Source organism: Rhinolophus sinicus, chromosome 14 (genome assembly GCF_057876585.1).
Source record: "Rhinolophus sinicus isolate RSI-liver-muscle chromosome 14, RSI-T2T, whole genome shotgun sequence".
Lineage (NCBI taxonomy): Eukaryota > Metazoa > Chordata > Mammalia > Chiroptera > Rhinolophidae > Rhinolophus > Rhinolophus sinicus.
This window is the reverse complement of record NC_142514.1, coordinates 170,115,514-170,136,834: the sequence shown is the minus strand read 5'-3', so window position 1 is coordinate 170,136,834 and position 21,321 is coordinate 170,115,514. Positions and strand designations below refer to the sequence as shown.

The 21,321-nt window shown below is 37.3% G+C and overlaps 1 protein-coding gene across 12 annotated transcripts in view; it reads left to right on the top strand.

Annotated features, from left to right (window-relative positions):
- LRRC4C (leucine rich repeat containing 4C) overlaps window positions 1–21,321 on the top strand; it is a 1,083,645-nt gene that overhangs the window by 885,285 nt on the left and 177,039 nt on the right. For all 12 annotated transcript variants that reach the window (XM_074336244.2, XM_074336243.2, XM_074336242.2 and 9 more), the window contains one exon: window positions 16,448–16,545. The gene's annotated coding sequence lies outside the window, so the exon portion shown is untranslated. The remainder of the gene's footprint in view (window positions 1–16,447; window positions 16,546–21,321) is intronic.

Below are 21,321 nucleotides of genomic sequence, written 5' to 3'. Positions count from 1 at the left end.
GTTTCTGCATCTATTGAGGGGATCATATGATTTTTATCTGTCATTCCATTAATATGGTATATCATATGTATTGATTTGTGTATGTTGAATCATCTTTGCATCCCAGGTATAAATCCTGCTTGATTATGGTGTATGATTCTTATAGTGCACTGTTGAATTTGCTTTGCTAGAATTTTGTTAAGAGTTTTTGTGTCTATATGCATCAGGAACAATGGCCTATAGTTTTCATTTTTCATAATGTCCTTATATGCCTTTAGTTTCAGTGTAACACTGGAACACAAAATGATTTAGGGAGTATTCTTTCCTCTTCAGTTTGGAGGAGTTTGAGAAGGATTGGCATTAGTTAGTCTTTAAATGTTTGGTGGAATTCACCTGTGAAGCCATTTGGTCCTGGACTTGTTGTTGTTGAGAGGTTTTTGATTACTGCTTCAATCTCCTTACTCACTAATGAACTGTTCAGGTTTTCTATTTCTTCATGACTCAGTCCTGATAAGTTGTATGTTTCTAGGAATTTATCTATTGTTTCTAGGTTATCCAGTTTGTTGGTATATAATTATTCATAGTAGCTTCTTAAGATCCTGTGTATTTGTGTGGTGTCAGTTGTAACATCTCCCACCAGGTCTCTAGGCAGAATGCACTGGTCTCTGACACTGGCTGGAGGGACTGGAGCTAAGTATTGAGCCCATGCTCTCCAGGGGCATAGACAGGAGTTTCTCCTGCTGGCAGACTGGCTGACTGTGGCTGTGAAGAAGCTGGATTCATGTGTATGGTCTTTTGAGGATCCCTGTGGATACAAGTGAGTGGTTCTCTTACCTGGTCCCTGTGGCAAATGTCCAGTTCATGGTCCTGCAGGTGGGCAGGGGCTCATGCCTAGTACGAGGCATGCAGGATCTTTGGGGGTGCAGATTGGAATGTGTCCTGCAGCGTCCTTCTGCCTATAACAATGATCATGGACTATGGCTGGCACAAGCTGCAGCCCAGATACAGGGCACTTTCAGAATCTACAGTGTGACTGAATTTGGTGGGCTTACCTACAGGTGCTCCCAGACTGTGGCCAAGAGGGGTTCAAGCTGGTCCGTGGGCCACTTCAGGGTCAATAGCTAGAACCGAGATTCTTTCCTGGTTTCTTGGCATATGGTGCTGGTGACAGAGCCAAAGCCAGATGGAGGTATCACCAAGTTCTCAGGGCTCCAGAGCTATCTGTGCTTCCATGGCCAGGAGTTGGTCAGTGAGTCATTTTCCCAGTTGCCAGCCTGACTGACTAGCCTTGATCTTGGACTTCACTGGGTTTCACAGTTTCCTACCTAGATCCCAAAGTTCCCATGGAAGCACCTTGGTCTGTGGATGGATGCCAAATTACTATTTTTTTAAATTAAAGTTTATTGGGGTGACATTGTTAGTAAAGTTACAAAGATTTCAGGTGCACGATTCTGCAATACATCATCCATACCTCACATTGTGTGTTCACTACCCAGAGACAGCTCTCCTTCCATCACAGTATATTTGACCCTGTTCACCCTCTTCTACAACCCCACCCCTACCCCCTAACTCTCTGGTAACCACTAAACTATTGTCTATGTCTATGAGTTTTTGTTTCTTCATTTGTTTGTCTTGTTCTTCTGTTGTTTTCAGTTTTATATACCACATATCAGTGAAATCATATGGTTCTCTACTTTTTCTGTCTGACTTATTTTGCTTAGCATTATAATCTCAAGATCCATCCATGTTGTCACAAATGGTACTATTTCATCTTTTCTTATGGCAGAATAGTATTCCATTGTGTATATATACCACAACTTGTTTATCCATTCATCTATTGAAGGGCACTTTGGCTGTTTTCATGTCTTGGCCATCATAAATAATGCTGCAATGAACATTGGAGCACATATGTCTTTATGGATAAATGTTTTCAGAATTTTTGGGTGATATCCAGGAAAGGGATTGCTGAGTCATATGGTAGTTCTATTCTTAATTTTTTGAGGAACCTCCACACTGCCTTCCATAGCAGCTGCACCAGTCTGCATTCCCACCAACAGTGTATGAGGGTTCCTTTTTCTCCATAGCTTCTCCAACACATGTTATTATTTGTCTTGTTGATGATAGCATTCTAATTGGTGTGAGGAGATATCTTGTGGTTTTTATTTGCATGTATCTAATGATTAGTGATGTTGAGCATTTTTTCATATGTATATTGGCCATTTGTATGTCCTCTTTGGAGAAATGTCTCTTCAGGTCCTCTGCCCATTTTTCAATTGGGTTGTTTGTTTTTTTGTTGTTGAGTTGTATGAGTTCCTTGTCTGTTCTGGATATTAGCCCCTTATCGGAGGTGTTGTTTGCAAAAATCTTCTCTCATTCAGTCAGTTGCCTCTTTGTTGTGTTGGTGGTTTCTTTTGTTGTGCAGAAGCTTTTAAGTTTGGTATAGTCCCATTGATTTATTTTAGATTTTACTTCCCTTGGCTTTGGTGTCAAATTCATAAACTGGTCTTTGAACCCAAGGTCCTTAAGTTTAGTACCTATGTTTTCTTCTATGCATTTTATTTTTTCAGGTCTTATGTTTAGGACTTTGATCCATTTTGAGTTAATTTTGGTACATGGTGACAGATAGCAGTCTAGTTTCATTCTTTTGCACATGGCTTTCCAATTCTGCGAACCGCATTTATTGAATGGGCTCTCTTTGCTCCATTGTATGTTTTTGGCATTAGTCAAAAATTATCTGTCCATATTTATGTAGGTTTATTTCTGAGTTCTCAGTTCTGTTCCATTGGACTGTGTGTCTTTTTTTCTGCCAATACCATACTGTTTCTCCTTCATATATAAAGGATATCTTTGCTCAATATATAATTCTTAGCTCATAACTTCTCTTTCAATAGTTTGGATATTTGGTTCCACTCCCTCCTGGCTTGTGGAGTTGCTGCTGAAAAATCTGGTAATAATCTAACGGGCTTTCCTTTGTAGGTTACCGTCTTCTTTTCCCTGGCTGCCTTGAGGATTCTTTATTTCTCGTTAATTTTTGACAGCTTCAATACAATGTGCCTTGGAGAAGGCATGTTGGGATTGAGGTAATTGGGTGTTCTATTTGCTTCTTAGATTCAAAGATCCATTTCTTTTCACAAGTTTTGGAACTTGTCATTAACTCTTTGTTTGAATATACTCTCTGTTCCCTTCTCTCTTCTCTTTCTGGTATGCCCATTATTCTTATATTGCTCTTTCTGATGGAGTTCTTGTAGAGTTCTTTCATTTTTTTTTAAGTCTCAAGTCTCTTTCTTCTTCTATCCATGTCATTTCCAGATTTCTATCTTTGATGTCACTGATTCTTTCCTCCATCTGGTCAACTCTATTACCTAAGCTGGCTATTTCATTCTTCATTGCTTTTATTGAGTTCTTAATCTCCAGAAATTCTATTTGGTTCTTTTTTTAAAATTTCAATCTCTTTGGTAAAATGTTCATTATGTTTCTGAGTTCATTAAACTGCCTGTCTGTGTTTTCTTGCATCTTGTTGAGTTGTTTAAGAACTTCAATCATGAATTCTCTGTCATTTTAGTTACATATTTCCATGTCTTTCATTTCAATTTCTGGAGACTTTTCATTTTCTTTCTGAGTTGTCTTGTTACCTTGGTCATTCATGGCAATTAATGAATTATTATGTCTCTTCCTAGGCATCTACAGGAGTGGGTTCTGCAACAGATTCTGCAACAGGTTCTGCAAAAGAAATAGGAAGAGTTATTTCTTTTGTGTTCCAGTAGGTGTTGGTAGAATATTTTATTTTCTCTCTGACTGCAGCCTTTTGTTCTCTCTCACACTGTAGTGTTATATTTTCTCTGCACTGTTCTGGCTTCTCACACGATAGGGGGATTCCCTGGAAGGCAGGCTTCTCCTCTCTGCACAGTTCACCTGGGTCACAAAGCACTGCCTCCGTGGGGGAATATCGAGAGCTTCTGAAGTGCCAAAGCTTTTCCTGCACGAGATTCAGAGCCTGTGTGTTTCCGTGGCCCTATTTACTCCTGCAGGGATCTGCCCAGATAGGTGGGGATAGGTGGGTTGTAAGAAGTGGCCCAGAGCAATGGTGGCAACTGCCATCAAAGCCAGTCATGCACCCAAGACTCCCTCCCAATTGCTGGAGCTAGTTGGGCTGCAAGTCCGTGGCTGCAGGCCACAGTTCTCAGAACTTCATATATTCTGTTCTTTTGATCTGACACTGCTACCGTTCCACTTCTAGCACTGGGAGGGTGGGAATGGGGTGAGCTCTGGGAGGGTTGGAGGAGTCGGCTAGGCTCCATGCCTATGCCTTCCGTGCTCTGATCAAAAGTGAGGGCTTAAACTGCTGTTTTCACCCTTTTTCCTTCAGTCTTTGCTACAATGTCTCTGCCATGAGCGTTGGGTTCAGCCGTGTTATATGCTGATCCCTCAGGTAGGACTGTGGGCTATAAGAGAAGCACTCGAAGTCTGAGTTCTTCCCTCTCCTGTGGCTGTGGCAGCTCTGAATGCAGGGAGCTTGGAACTCTGAGGTCCAGTCTGTGTCCTGTGTATCCATGGCCCATGTCTCTGAACTTCTCCTTTCCCTCCTCCCCCACTCCCCCAATTTGTCCACCTTTAGATGATTTTGGTTGTGCGCCTCTTAGTCTTACCTGTCTGCTGCATAGGGAGTCCTTTGTGGAGTTATAGTTGTTCAATTTGATGTAAATTCCAGGGGAGATGTCAAGAGGCTCACCTCACGCCACCATTGACATCACTCATGACATCACTCCAAATTACTGTTTTTGAGAGGGGGATATGTATAAGGGACATTGTATTCAGCTATTTTGCTTACATTACTCCTCACGTCTTGATTTTGACTTTCTAGTCTCCTGAACCACGAGAGAATACACTTCTGTTGTTTTAAGCCACCCCGTCTGTGGTACTTTGTTATGGTAGTCCCAGGAAATGAATGCACTGCTATAGTGTATTTAATTTTGAAATGCCGCATAGGTAGAGAAAACTTCAACAGAAAAAAAACTGCTCCTTCCTCCAGTGTTAATTTATAAGTTACGGCACCTGTGCCAGTGCTAGTAATCCTGTCTTAAACTCTGCCACATAAGCAACTAAAATTTATATATATATATATATATATATATATATATATATATATATACACACACACACACACATATGTATATATATATATATACACACACACATATATGTATATATCTATTCATAATTCAACTGCCTCTTCTTTATTAAGTTAATATCAAGCTGGCTTAATTCACTGGATTCAGAGGACACTATACCAAGTGAGAACCCACCAGGTGGCTGTGCAACCTATATTTAAATACTCCAATGACAATAAACTCACCACCTTCAAAGGCAGTCTGTTCCACCCTTGGGTAGTTTTGACGGCTTAGACACTTTTTATTTTTATGTGGAGCTGAAATTGCATTTCCTGTCATCATCACTTTTGGTGCTTGCTCTATGCCTTGAGGCCCACCAAAATGTTGTAACTGCACTTTCCTCGAACAAGCCAGGAACCCTGATTCCTGCTCAGTCCCTCCGAGTCCATTTGCTTTCTGCAGACTCCACACCCTCGCATCCTTCAGGCATGGCTCCTGTGACATGGTTTCAGTTCACAGCACCATTCCAGTCGCTCCCCTCATCTTGTTTACATGAACCATGTGCAGTGGCATTTCCGCTCCACGTTTTTGTGCTGCGAGTCAATACAATGCCGGGCTCTGTTCTCTCGTGACATTGCTGCATGGCTAGCTTGCCCAAGTAAAACAAAGTTTAATTAAATCTTAATGTTGCACCAGGCTCTTACAGACCTGTTATTTTCACACCCTTGTGCTGTTAGCAGAATACATAATGAGAGCTTATGGGGGACCAAATCAGCCCTATTTACAAAGAGCAGCATTCTGCACTCTCAGTTGCCTTTCACGAAGCTTACTTTTGGACTCAACACAAAGGTCTCATTGTGTTTCCCTCACAGATAAATAGACATATTTGTGGCCGTGTTTGTTCTTTTTGTATTATGAAAGTAGCATCAGAAAAAAATCTTACAATAGATTAATATAGCCAAATGAAAAGATGCAATATATCATACAGGAAGATCTGGGGTATTTTCCACGTGTGCTGCTATTATCCAGTTACCTCTTTCACATTCATGAATTGTCTAAGACGAAACTGTCAGTCTTCTGGGAACTCCAAAAGCTAAATAGTCATAAAATAATTTATATTTGAACTGATATCATTTCTCTTTAAATTTGTGGCAGAACTAATCATCATTGTTATTAATCTATGAGGAAAAAATAAGCTAAGAAATGAAACCACCCAGAAATCTCTGAATTCACTCTCTTTTCCAATCTGGACATACATCCTTAGGAAATGTCCTGGTCCTCACTTTTTAAATGTTGAACCAATGCGAGTTAATAGTTGACTATTATTGCCTGCCTTAGAGAAGTACAAGAGAAAATGTTATTACATGGCTTGATGCGCACATATAACTCATGAGGTGCTTTAGTTATCTCCAACAGCTAAAGGCAAATATAAAAAAAAATTCACAACATGTAAACTTCTTGTACTGTATCACTGAATTGATAATGCTGTGAATGTATTCTTTCTGGCAATTTGCCTCTTGATTTCTTAACCGTTTTTTTACTACGAGTAATAGTAATGATTTGCTGTGTTTATTCCCAAAGCGCGTAGATTTCCTTAACACCAAGCTCCAGATTTCCATGTTAAATAAGAGTAAAGTGGTTACAAAGTATTAATGTCACTTTAAACTGAAAAAACAACAACTGTGGCACAAAATGTTGAGAATACCCTCCTTTTAGTTCTTCCTATGCAAACTAAATTCTTCTAAAATGTATATAAAAATATTTCAGATTGAATAGTTTACAAACCTAGCCTGTGTCTGTATTACATGCTTGTTAATGTTTATTAAGATCTGGAAACTATTTATATATAAGGATTGATCCCATTCTTTTAAAAAAAGAAAAGAATTTCAAGCACATTCACAATTAGAAATTGGAAGTCTAAAATGAAAATAAAATCTCATTTTCTGAGGGATGTAAAGTTTTCATAGATGAAACATAAAAGCAATTGACCTGATTTTTCTTCAATCCTTAATTTTTGCAATAGTCCCAGAGCAATATAGAAAGCAGTGAAGTCAGTTTTCTGAATTGCACTTGAGATATTTTTTGTTGGTGTTTAATAGACTAAATACTTAGTGGATGTATTGGCAAAGAGGAGTTATATAAGACTCATCTCTCTTGCGTGGCCCAGTGCGTGGCTAATTTATGATAAATGTTTATTAAATGAATCACTGACAGACTAACAGATGGATTGACTGACTGACTAAATCAATGACTATAAAAATATATTTATACACTGAGCCAACAATTATGGTGAAGCTCCATAGCTTTTGATGAGTATTATCATTTTTAATAATGACAGATAAATTTAGAGGCCCTTTTCTTTGCCACTCATTTTGTAAAAGGGAGCAGCAAGGCTCAACAAATTTGAAACAAATCTAAAATACTGAGACTTATCCTTTGGACCTATTTATGCATGGAAAATCGGCCTTCTTATATGAACAAGTCACCTCACCTGACCGTAAAGGGAACCTTGCACTTCGTACTTCACAGTCTCTGTCAAAGCCCTATCATGGGAATCAGCATCTTTCCACATGGATCCATGAGGAAGTCAACAGAGACTTATAACACGTCTTCCTCCGACATTGTTGCAGGAGTCTGTTTGCAGTAAGGCGGAACCTCAGCCTTCCAATACAGACCTTCTCTAGCAGTTACATCCAGCATTGAAGGTTTTCCAATAGCTACTCCAAACCTAGTACTCTCTCCTGGTTTTCATTTTCACTTCCAATCCACAAGCAAACCCTACTGGGATTTCTTCCAAAATATATCTCAAAGTCGATCCACAGTTCTTTTGTCCATTTCTGTCACTGGGTCTGGGCCTTCATCACTCTTGTCTGTATTTCTGCAATATTCCTCAACTTTCCTCCATGCATTCAATCTTACCCTGATAGACCATTTTCCACACTTCAGTTAATATCATCTTTTGAAAATGCAAAAGAGAGCAGTGGCACTCTCTTATTGCATAGAAGAGTTCTATTACACTGAGAATTAAATCTGAAAATGTTAACAGGAGCTACAAGTGCCTGCATTCTTTGGTTCTTGTTTACCTCTCCTATTTCTATTTCTAACAGTGTCTCTTGTCAAGATTCAACAGTTTCATGTTTGCTCCTTGGACATGTTAAGTTTTGCAAATTGATTTAAGCTGCTTCTTATATGAACTTATATTGGCCTTCTTATATGAACAAGTCACCTCACCTGACCGTAAAGGGAACCTTGAACTTCATACCTCACAGTCTCTGTCAAAGCCCTGTCATGGGAATCAGCAACTTTCCACATGGATCCATGAGGAAGTCAACAGAGACTTATATGCTTCTTATATCGGCTTCTTATATCCTGCACAACACAAGGGTACTAGACTCTTTTGGTAGATTATAATAAGCAGAGCCTGAACTGGGTAAGGGTTAGCTATATCCTCAGTACAAGGTCATAGTAAAGCAAAGTCAGTGATCTAATTTGCCAACCACACACGTTTATTAGACATACATGCTTGTGTTAGTAAGTAAGCACAAAATACCTTCAACACAAAATACCTGTTCTGAAAGTGCAACAAAGTTACATGTTTTCATTATTTTAGGTGCTTGAATGTTACCTTTCAGCAGACAACATTCCAGAGACAGAATTAATATACCCTTATAGTTGTATCAGCCAATTAAATGTTCTTCTAACTCATGGCTGAACAGAAAACCATTTATGGCTCAAACCTCAGGTATCTTCTGTAACTTAAAGATATAAGCTACACACATCACTAAATTCTTATATAAATAAGAAGAGTACCTCAAAAATATATCAGTCAATACACTTATCATGATACCAGCAAATTTTCCACGTAGGCCCATTTCTATTATTTATAATGCCAAGTAACAAGACATTGATTTGCCAATAAATACCAGTTCACTAGTTTCTAATAACTATGATCATTAGCTGATCATCTGGTATTGATCAAGAAGTGAAAAAAAGGTTTCAGAGGTATCTTTGGAGTATGACTTTTCTCATATAATCCTAACAGATGACTTCTGGATTATGGGTTCTTGATTGAGGCCAGTGACCCTCTATTTCCTGGGTCAAAGCTTAAGTAGCTAGAACTTACATATCATACTATCTACACTAAAGTAGTATCCGTAAGTTAAATACATTTTAACATAATGTTGGAAATTTTGTATTTGTTGCTGGCTCTTTCTAGAAAATAGTGTAAATACCCTTCCTGAAGCTTTCCACATGTTGCCTCTTTCTCATTCTTCAGGCCCAAGCTGAAATTCCATCCTTTCAAAGAGGCCTTTCCTGACTAAGGTATCCAAAGAATAGTAATAGTAAGCATAGGGTCATAATAGTAATCATAACTATAATAATTTTGAGCATTTCTGTGTGCCAAGTAGTAAGCTAAACACTGTATATTTATTAGCTCATTTAATCCTCACAGCAAGCCTATGAAGTGGAATATTTATTTTCATTTTACAGATGAGGAAACAGACACAGGATCTTGCCAACATAACATAATAAGGAAGTGGCAGACTTTGATTAAACCTAGTGAGTCCAGGTTAAGAGTTCACCCTCTTTACAATTAAAGCAACATTGACGAACCCCATACTAATTACCGTAACATCATCCTGTTTATTTGTCAATAGTTTTTACCATAATATGGAATTTATTCATTCATTCATTCATTCATTCGCTCTATATCATCTCTCAGCCAAATGTACATTTCTTGAAAGCAGGGGCCATGCCTCCTTGTTCATCATTCCATCACAGGATCTAATAATTTCCCAAGCACAAAGTTAGTGTTCAGTAAAAATATTTTTTTTTTTTTGCAAAAATGAATGAGGGTGGTAGAACACAGGTGCAGCATTACTAATTCTGTCTATCTAATTGACCCATATCACTCTTCAGTCAAAAGGAAAGCCATGGGACAGTCGGATGGCTCAGTTGGTTAGAGCACAAGCTCTGAACAATGGGGTTGCCAGTTCAATTCCCACATGGGCCAGTGAGCTTCACCCTCCACAATTAGATTGAAGACAACAAGCTGCCAGTGAGCTTCTGGAGGAGCAGCCAGAGCGGGAGCTCTCAACAGCAAGGTTGCCGGTTCCATAATGGCTGCAATTGCTGAGTCTCTGACAATTGTGTGTCTTGCATCTGGTATCACATGAACTTCATCAGGAATTTAGTTGGAAGTATTTTGACATCTGACTATATTTTATGAAGAAAGAATTGCTCACATTCCATACACTTCCCATAATATTGCCAGAATGATATTTTTTAAATAAAGCCCACTAAACCCATCTGAGTCCTAGGAAATGCAATAAGAGAAGAAAAACCAAAGTGTGTATAGAATGCAATAAAGAAATAAACTATTTTTGTTCATAAATGACGTGATTATCTGTGTAAAACATCTGAAAGAATCAACAAAAAACTCCTGAAACTAAGAAACAATTATAGCAGGATTGCAGGATACAAGGTTAATATACAAAAGGCAGTCTCTTTCCCATATACCAGCAATGAAGTAGTGGAATTTGAAATTAATAACATATTGCTATTTATATTAGCACCACAAAAAATGAAATACTTAGGTATAAATCTACCAAAATACGTGTAAGGTTTATATGAGGAAAACTAGAAAACTCTGATGGAAGGTATCAAAAAGAACTAAGTAAATGGAGAGATATTCCAGATTCAATATCGTCAAGATGTCAGTTCTTCCCAATTGATTTATAGAGTCTATGCAATTCCAGTAAAATTCCAGCAAGTTATTTTGTAGATATTTACAATCGATTCCGACATTTACATAGAGAGGGAAAAGACCCAGAATACCCAACACAACACTGAAGAAGAAAAAAGTCAAAAGATTGACAGTACTAGATTTCAATACTTACTATAAATCTACTGTAATCAAGATAGTGTGGTACTGGTGAAAGGATAGACAAATAGATCCGATCAATGTAACAGAATAGAGCCCAGAAATAGACCCATGTACAAGTAAATATAATCAACTGATCTTTGACAAAAGAACAAAGGCAATACAGTGGAGCCAATATAGTCTTTTTAACAAATGGTGCTGGAACAACTAGACATCCACAGGAAAACAAAAACAAAGAATCTAAACATAGACCTTACACACGTCAAGAAAATTAACTCAAGACATATCCTAGGACTGTATATAAAATGAAAAACTATAAAATTCCTACAAGATAGCATACTAGAAATCCTAGATGACATTGGGTATGTAAATGACTTTATAGACAAAGTATCGAAGGTATAATCCATGAAAGAATGAATTGATAAGCTGAAATTCATTAAAATTGACATTTTCTGCTCTGTGAAATACATGGTCAAGAGAATGAAGGGACAAGACAGACTGGGAGAAAATATTTGAAAAGATGCATTAACAGACTCTTATCCAAAATATACAAATAACTTTTAAACCTCAACAGTAAGAAAACAAACAACCTGATTAAAAAATATGCTAAAATCCTGAACAGGCACCTCACCAAAAAAAATATACAGATGGCAAATAAACATATGAAAAGATGGCCCACATTATATGTCATCAGGGAAATACAAATTAAAACAACAATGAGATAGCACTGCACATCTATTAGAAAGGCCAAAATCTGGAATACTGGCAACACCAACTGCTGACGAGGATTTGAAACAACAGGTACTCTCGTTGCTAGTGGGAATGCAAAATGATACAGCTACTTTGTAAGGCAGTGTGGTGGTTTCTCACCAAAATAAACATACTGATCATGTGATCCAGCAATTGTTCTCCTTGCTATTTGCCCAAAGAAGTTGAAAAATTTTGTCCACACAGAAACCTGCATATAGATATTTATAGCAGCTTTATCCATAATTGCTAAAACTTGGAAGCAGCTAAGATGTCTTTTAATAGGTGAGTGGATAAATAAGTTGTGGTACATCCAGGCAATGGAGTATTATTCAGCACTAAAAAGAAATCACGTCAAGCCATGGAAAGACATGGAGGCATGTTAAATGCATATGACTAAGTGAAAGAAGATAATCTGAAAAGGCTACATACTCTATAATTCCAATTATTTGACATTCTGGAAAAGCCAAAACTATAGTGACATTTAAAAAAAAAAAAAAAAAAGCTGGTGGTTGCCAGGGGTTAAAGCTGAGGGGGAATGACTACAGCAGGTAGAGTGCAGAGTATTTTTAGGGCTGTAAAACTATATTGTTTGATACTATTAATACAATGGTAGATACATGTCATTATATCTAATAGACTGTACAGCACCAAGAGCAATCTTTAATGTAAACTATGAATTTTGGGTGATAATGGTGTATCATTGTGGGTTCATTAGTTGTAACAAATGTACCGCTGTTTTATGAGATGTCCGTAGTAGGGGAGGTTTTGCATGTGTAGAGATAGGAGATATACGGGAACTCTCTGTATTTTGCACTCAAGTTTGCTGTGAACCTGAAACTTCTATATAAAATAAGGTTTATTAAAATAACAAAACAAATAAAATACATCGGAACCTCTACCTCTGCATAATTTTAAGGATAGTGTCCAAACTCCTTGGCATGGCATATGAGATTGCTAATAAACTTGTCCCTGCTTAACCATGCATGCTAACTTGTTGCATCCACACATCCACACTTGTCTGTGCACATGTGTACACGTGCACCTACACGAACACACACACACACACACACACACACACACACACACACACACACCCTTGCCCCCCCCCCCCCACACTCTAATCATACAGGACTTCTTGTTCATTGAAGCAAAGTTCTTTTGTAGGCTCTCACCTCTGAATAGTGAGATTTTCTGCTCTTTTTTGACTATTGCCTATGTGTCTTTCAAGCTTATTTAAAAGGCTGTTCTTGATTCTCCTGTCTTATTCAGGTGCCTCTGACTGCACTCAGCATGCACCTTTTTTTTGGTCATAAACATGTCATGTTATTCTGTAGTTGTTTGTCTATGTGATTGGATCGTTCAATGGGCCCTGAGATCCTTCAAGGAGAATCTGTGTTGTTTTAGCGTAGCTCTGCATCCACAGCAGCCTCCCTAGAAATGTTTGTTGGATAAGATTAATGGGGAAAAAATGGAGTAAGTCGTCATCCTAGTGTTCCCGGGCCTGAAAACCATCTATGGCAAAATGCCCTTCAGGAAAAGTGTGTGCAGTTGCTGGAAACATTTCACATCTTTAGTAGTTAGAGCCAATTTCATTCCCTGGTGATGTCAATATGGCACCTTTCACCAGCCTGAAAATCCTCTGGCACTGAAAACACATAAAGTCTGGAAGTTGTTTATGAGACTGAGAAGGTGAGTCAATAGACTCTGTTCCAAGCTGGAAAGAAGACACATAGTCCTCAACATCTAAAGCTCTATAATTCACATTGAGCTTCTCATTAATTTAAATGTTAATGTAAATTTAAAACATGTTGTATTGATTTGGAACTATTTTTGTATGAATATTGCATAACTGAGCTCTCTAACAGAATCCAAATGGACATCCCTTTCTATCAGCTTATGATTAAGAGAAAAAGCGAGAATTTCTCTTTCTTTTTGTCATGTAAAATCATTGGTTTTTGTTACAAGGTCAGGCTATGAGAAGCTACAAGAACCTTTGCCTTTGAGTGCAATTGAATCAGATAGTCATGAGCAGAAAGAGCAATTTCAGAATCTAGTGTTTCAGAGGATTGCACATACAGTTTCAAGTATGTATAATTAGTGTCTTTCCCATTTCACCGATGAGAAACCTAAAGTCTCCGTGACCCTGTTGGTGATTGCAGTCTATTTTGTTAGTACTTCAGCCAGAATCTCCTTTCATTTGGGATTTATATTTCCTTATTTAACAGGAAAACACAATTTTCAAAGGATGTCTCATTATGTGAGGCTCACATAAGAGAAAATATAGTGATGACGAGGAGGAGGATTATGCCTGCACATTTTTTGTATATGATTACTTGCTCTGTGCTAGACCTTGATGCTAAGTCTTTTATAAAAAAGTTCTCCTTTAATCCCCAAAGCAGTGCAGCAAGGAGGGTGCTCTCGTCATCCTTACAGCTCGGGAAACTGTCCCATGGAGAGATTAAGCCACTTTACTAAAGGTCTCCAATCAGAACGTGATGTTGCTGACCCTGGGACTCGGGTTGGTCTGACTCCATCTTTCTCATGACCACCTGTTCTCTGGGTCTTACAACACACAGTGCAACTTACATATGCAAGCCTAGAGTAGTAACTTTCTTTTTTAAGACGTGCATATAAATATACAATTGAGGATTTGATGCTACTATTGAAAAGCTGGCTGGATGAAGTCCAGAAAGCTGGTTTCTAGTTCGTGAACACCTTGTATCTTATTTCCTTCCCCTACACACTATAAAATTTGAACTAATTGATTGTGAGGCCTCTTCCAGCCCCTCATTCTATGAATCTGTATAATGATATGATTCACTTTGTTCCAATCGACAAATCCTCTCGTTAGTTCTTGTCTTCACAACCACCCACCAGAATGCTTCTTCACACTCTATGTCTGTGACTCGCTCAGCTCTCTATACCATCATGCGTACAAAGTAAGCATCCTTCTATCAGTATATGCATTACAAACATGCTAAATACCAGCCAAAAAAAAAAAAAATCATTCAGGATGTAAGATGGAAAAAGCATCCTTTTGTTGCCCTGCTCATAGAAATGAAATACAAAAATCACAGTTTTAGAGAGAAATCAGACAAGGCCTTCATATATCAAAAGACAGATAGTAACCAATGCATTCAGAGGCTCAGATGAATAGAGGCCTGAGAGAACCTATTGTAATTAATATTTACTGGCCTAGGTGTAGCCCACAAACTTTGTAGCGCCAGGATACACAGCACCGTAAGATGGAATATAGGCTTTGGGATCACACACACCTGCTAACTCTGCCACTTACTACCTCCTTCTGGTAGATTGATTCATGCCTCAGTTTCTTCACCTGTGAAAGGAGGCCCATGTTTCAAAATTTTTACAGCATAGTTATGAGGGTTAAAAATAATGCAGAGTTTATCCCAGTGTGATAAATATACACTGGACTTAAATTTATCTCCATTATTCTAATAACATCATCAACAAGAACAAAAATCTCATGTTTTAAAACTGCTTTAGTGAGTAGTAATTTCAGCTATCACTCAATTCTCAGTTTTAGGAATTATTGTTTTTGAAAGACAATTACATATAAAACACAAATTAGGCATGAATATTTCAGACAGAAACATCCCCACTTCCAATAAGAAGGTACCTGGATGGATGGGGCAGTGAATCATGATATAATGCCAAATTGTATTACCTATCTTACAAGTTGCCTACAGTTTCCCCAATTCCTTCAGCATTCCCACTTCTCCCCTCAACATTAGGAGAAGAGAAGGATAGTAGCTGAACCACTGGTCATTAGGCCACAAAAGATTATGAATCCTGTGAGTCAAAAACCGAATTTTACTTAGCTTCATGAGATACAGAACTACTATTTTTCAAATCAATAGGTGAACCTGAAATTAATTGATTACAGTCAACTTACTGTCATTTATCTGCAAGTAACACATAATAAGTGTATTTTAAAAAATCATGTTTCATCTAAACATGGTAGTTTTACTACCATACATTCTTTTAACCATTCTACCTACATCAAACCATGTCCTTAGAAATTGAAAGATGGAAGGGGCCACAGAGGCAATTTTGTACAAAGCCCTTAATTTTATATGTGGAGAGAGTAAGACTCAGCAAGATTTGGAAACTTGCCCCAAATTGCCTGGCTAATTATGGTAGGATTACGAAGTGAATCCAGTTCTGGTTCTTAATCCAATGCCTGTATCTACTTATTTTCTTGTTATATCAAACTGAGAAATCTGTAAATTACAATGTATATTTTCTAGGTTTTGTTTGTTTGTTTGTTTTGTCCATTTGGCTATTAGGGTTGAAACAAACTGATTATTATCTGTACTGTTTAGAGCTCATGACAGAGGGATGGGGTAAAATCAAAAAGTCTCTCTAATGTATATACACAAAGCTATTTGTATAATAGAAAGTCTCTCTAATGAAATACATGAGACATATTTCAATAACAGGCAATGAACATTGACAAAAGAAAGACTAGCAAATCTAGAGATGGATAAACTAAAGTCAATATGTGTGTGTGTATATATATTTATATATAAATATATATACTCATATATAGTTATTTATCTATATTAGAGAGGTGAATATTGAATCATTTCAAATGATTACATTTTATTGGGGGAGTGTAGTAGGCAGGGATGTCTATCCCTAAATTTGTTTTCATTTGTATAGTATGATTTAAAAATATGATATGTATGTTGTCTCTCTCCAGGTGTAAAAGAAACATCATCTGCAGAAATCCAGAGCACTTCTTTAACTTCTTGGAGGTTTCTCAGGAACATCAGAACCTGTTGGAGAAATTTTGATAAGGTAAGTTCCAAGTACGACTAATTGGTTTTGGGGGTGCTTCTGTTCTAGCTACCCAAGTTCAGAACAAAGTGAGGTTTTATAAGTGAAAACAATAGACAAATGGAGAGCCAGATACAACTTTTATTAATGATGCAGTTGATATCTGAGAATATTATTTCCGTGTGTGGCAAAACACAGGCTTCCCAACATTTAACCCCAGCACTAGATAGATTTACCCATCTGTTCCAGGAAGCGCTGAGCAACTGCTGGCCTCCCTCACATGGCAGCCTGCACTATAAAATTTTCAGTGTGGAGTGTCAGACTCGAATGCATCTGTAAGCAGCCTGCCCTGAAGATGAAGGTGAAGAGAATGGGATAAACTGACAGGCTAGCTCCCAAGTTCCCCCAATCAAATAACTCGAATGACCAACGAGAGGAGAGAGTAAAGGAAGCAAAAAGAGGCCAGGTGAGCTAATATAAAGGAGTATTCTTCACCTGGATAAAAAGAAATAGGGAATAAATATTGTTCCCTAACATCACTGAAGAATAGGAGTAACCTGCCAACAAGAAGATGGGGTCTTTAGAGGTTGCACCAGGATTTTCTTAACCTAGTACCACACTAAGAAAATTCCTCCTGGGTGATGGAGGCAGCCACAGCACTGAGACTTCTCCTGCTTTAAGATGTGAACCAGATTCTAGGCCGAATTTTTGCCAACTGCCCGTGAAAGTCATGTATTTTCAGAATCACAATGGACATGTTAACTGTATTGTCACTGAATGGTTAACTATATGGTAGACTGCTTGTGTATGGGGTTTTAGCTATTTAAAAAAAAACTAGTAATTTTTAATTTTCAGACATACTATTAAATTATTCTGAAAAGAGTTTGTGGAGGGAATAGTTTATCTAAGTAGTAAGAGAGCTTTGCTATCTCCTTAGTGTACTAGTCTCAATGGGAATTTGTAATTGTAATTTAATAAATCATGTACGTCACTTGGATTTATTTATTTGCAAAAACAAAACCAAGGAAAGAAAACGTATTTAAAGTATAAAAAAAGAATCGTAAGCTTGGAGAAAAGTAAAATAATAAACTTGGTACAGAACTATGAACCAAGCCAAACATCTGTAGACATTCATGGTAGCAGGACCTTCTTAATATTTTCAACCAAATGATGCCTCTAGAATAAATGAACCCTGTTCCTTTCATATTTGTGTTTCTTCATCTGAGATTCAAGATCATGCAAGAAAAAATTTGATTTATTTTGGTCGTTTAATTTGGTGAGATTTTGGTGATTTCCTCCCTACTCCCACCCACTTGGTTATACTGGAGTAGCAAAAGAAAAAATATAATGGAATGGGCCATTCTGTCTTCTATCATGGAAAGGTGCTCATCTGCATTTACCAGTCCACCATAAATGCATGTTGTGGGGAAGAATGAATCATCAAACATATAAGGTAGAACTGTCATCAGGAAGGAGGTGTGGATATTTGATATTATTTCATACTCACTACCTTTTTGTATAGATGGTATATTGGCTATTAACATGAGTAATCCACAAAAATGTGTGGACTAGAGGGACATTTAGAAAGCTGACTCTTAGCAAAATTCTATTGGATATATCCTTAAAAAATGTCAAGGGACTAGTAAATGAATCTGCCTTTTAAATTCGACAGTCAAAACATACTTCCTCGAGTTATTATGTATGAGTGAAAATATGATTAAATCTATAAAGGTCCTGATCTTATCTTGTGTTCACTTGGAAAGAGACTATTCCTTGTCACCAAACCTCTGCTCCTACAGGTAATGTGGACATCAGATATTTAAAAGAGGAGCCTGGTTTCTCTCATCTGTCCCATTAAAGTATGGAAAAGAAACTAATTTAAAATATTCTGCTAGCTAAATTTAACCCAAAATACAGCACGGTGTCATAGTCTTAGTAAGGAGTGTCTAAAACTGCTGAAACCGTGGAAGAGGAATGAGAAGAAAATACAGCCATTGAGGGTGATCTCAGAAAGGGGCATGTAGAACGGACCAAAGACAATTCAGTGCCTAGATGGAGATGCAGAAGGGTTTAGGAATCAGGAAGTATGACCACAAATGCACAAATTCATAAATTGCTTGGCATGTCTACTGTTGTCAGTGAGGTATGAATTGGAGAGAAATATGTAATCTGTTTTCAGCTCTAGAATTTGAAGCCATGGCTTTCTTTCACTGGGATGCCAGACTAGATACCCAGCTACTGGGGAAAAGTAAAACCCTTTCAATAAAGAGAAATCAACTAGTCTCCAAAAAGGGAAAAACAAAACAAAACATATATATATATATATATATATATATATATACACACACACACACACACACACACACACACACATATATAAGTATATATATATAATACTGAAAGAGAGAAGAGGGATATTAAGGAAATAGAAAGACTAGGACTTCCCTGGGGAGCCAAACCTAATACCTTTGTTTAAACAAACGTTTAAAGTGGTCCTAGGTCAGTAGGGCTTCCTGCTCAATGAAGAAACCAATAGAAATCCTATTTTAGGACCCTAACTTAAGACCTCAGGATTCTTCCAGATTAAGTCCAACCAAAGATGTGCTCACTGTTGATATTTAGTAAATGGTAGCTGAATAAATGATTGAAATAATACCTTGATTAATTATGAATTGATGAGACTATTTTCCAAAATATGCATATTTTCCTTTCTATTTCAGAGTGAGTCAGTGACAGTTCTGTCTTTTTCCATAGCCCCCAAACCTTTATAACATCATTCTTTAGCATATTAGGAAATCGAAAGAAAAATAAACAACTAACACATGTAAGAAATGGAAGCTATATCCATCCCCAATAGATCTATCCTAAAGAATTTATATCAGAAGTTCAAAGCTATTAGGTTTCTGCGCACCAACAAATCACAGCATAATAAAATCAGATCATACTGCCAGCTTTCTAACCTTAATTTTGCCTTAAGATTTATGAGGTTTCTAATCATATTTAGAATCAGTTAGTAAAATGAATGGATAACAGGTTTTATAGGAATGTTTGAATATTCAGAGAGGTTTTCCAAGAACCTTTTGCAAAAACACATAAAAACCCTAGGGGAGATCAGAAATACAACCACTCGTTTGATTAACTATCACAATTCTTCCCCTTCTGTTGTGTATAAGCGCTGCAAATTTTTGTCCCACTTGGAATTGTTATCTTAATGTGAATTGGCTCTGTGAGTACTTAAGTTTATTTCTGACTTCTTCTTGCTAAGGGACTGAAAATTATCATCTTGTGAAAGGTGGTTAAATGAACAGAGCAACAGGCTGGAACAAGTAAAGTTAAATAGCCTTGTCAGCTTTGTGATTCATACACAAAAAGTAGACATCTACATGCTTAAGTTGCAGTAGCTGTTCTTTTATGATTGACATTTTATTTAGGAACAGATAGAGTACCACTTATTCCTGGAAACAGAGCTACAAATTAGATCCCCCAATGTCTAAAATGAGATAGGGAATTTCAAGTGAAACAATATTATTGCCCCAATCTAAAGAGAACCAAAGGGACATTTCCTATTATCACATCCATGGGAATTTTTGATTAAAAAAAAATATAGCTTTTTCCAGTCTGGGTTGTCTCTGAAATGTGGTTATATTGGTAGTGACTGAAATAGTTATTAGATCTGATTCATAGAGTTGTTGGTAATAGAAAAAACATGCCCACATTCCCATGACTCAGGCCCTGGATAGCAAGACTTTATACTATAAATCTGATGTGGCCCGACTCAGGGACGTTTCAAACCGTATGGAATGCCTCCTCCTCACTCTCTAAATTGAAAATCGAAATTAAAACACCCAGTAGTGGCAAGAGTATAGAGAAAAAGCATTTTTATGAACTGCTATTGTGAGTGTAACTTGGTGTAACCCTTTTGGAGATCCATCTGGCATGTTATCAAAAATCTTTAAAATATGTATGCCCCTGACCTAACATGTCCTTTTCTAAGACTTATCTTAAAGAGATCAGTGGGCAAATGAAGATACATGCACATGCATGATCATGGAGCATTGTAAACAATTGCAATATATGAAAAACAATCTAAACACCTGAAAATAAAGGACTTGTTATAACAAGGCCTATTTGTACCATAAAACACTATACAGTCAGTAATGATGCTGTAGCTTTGAATGCATAGGCGTGGGACTATATTCACAATACACTATTCATTTAAAAATCTGATTATAGGAAATTAGGGTAATGTAATATCAGTAATTTATATATTACATATATTATGCATTTATATGTGTGGAAAATATCTGAGTAGTAGAATTATGGCTTATTCGTTTACATACTCTATTTTTCAAACAAAAAATAAGTAGATATGTCAACTATACATTAAGAAAATAACACTGCAAACTTTAAGGGAAAAGTTATTCAAAGGATAATAGATGACCCTCTACCTCCATTAAAAGACACACCCACAATCTACCTCTTTAGAGTCATATTGTTTTCACGCTAGAAGGAGGTGGATCTGTGGACATACCATGTTTTCCTGGAAATGGGGTTGAACTGTGATTCCTATCGTCCTACTTTGTAACAGTGACAATATCTCTTGCCTGTTGTTATAATTCATAGAACTGAAAGGTAGACCCCAGCAATATGGTAAAAAGCATGGGGGTGGGGCTCAAAACTAGTATAAATTAAACCAGTTGTTCCTTTACAAACAGGACTGAACAAAAAGAATGGGAAATATAATTCCCAGGGGTAGGGATTGAAAAGAGACATTGAAGATAGTTGAAAGGGAAAGAC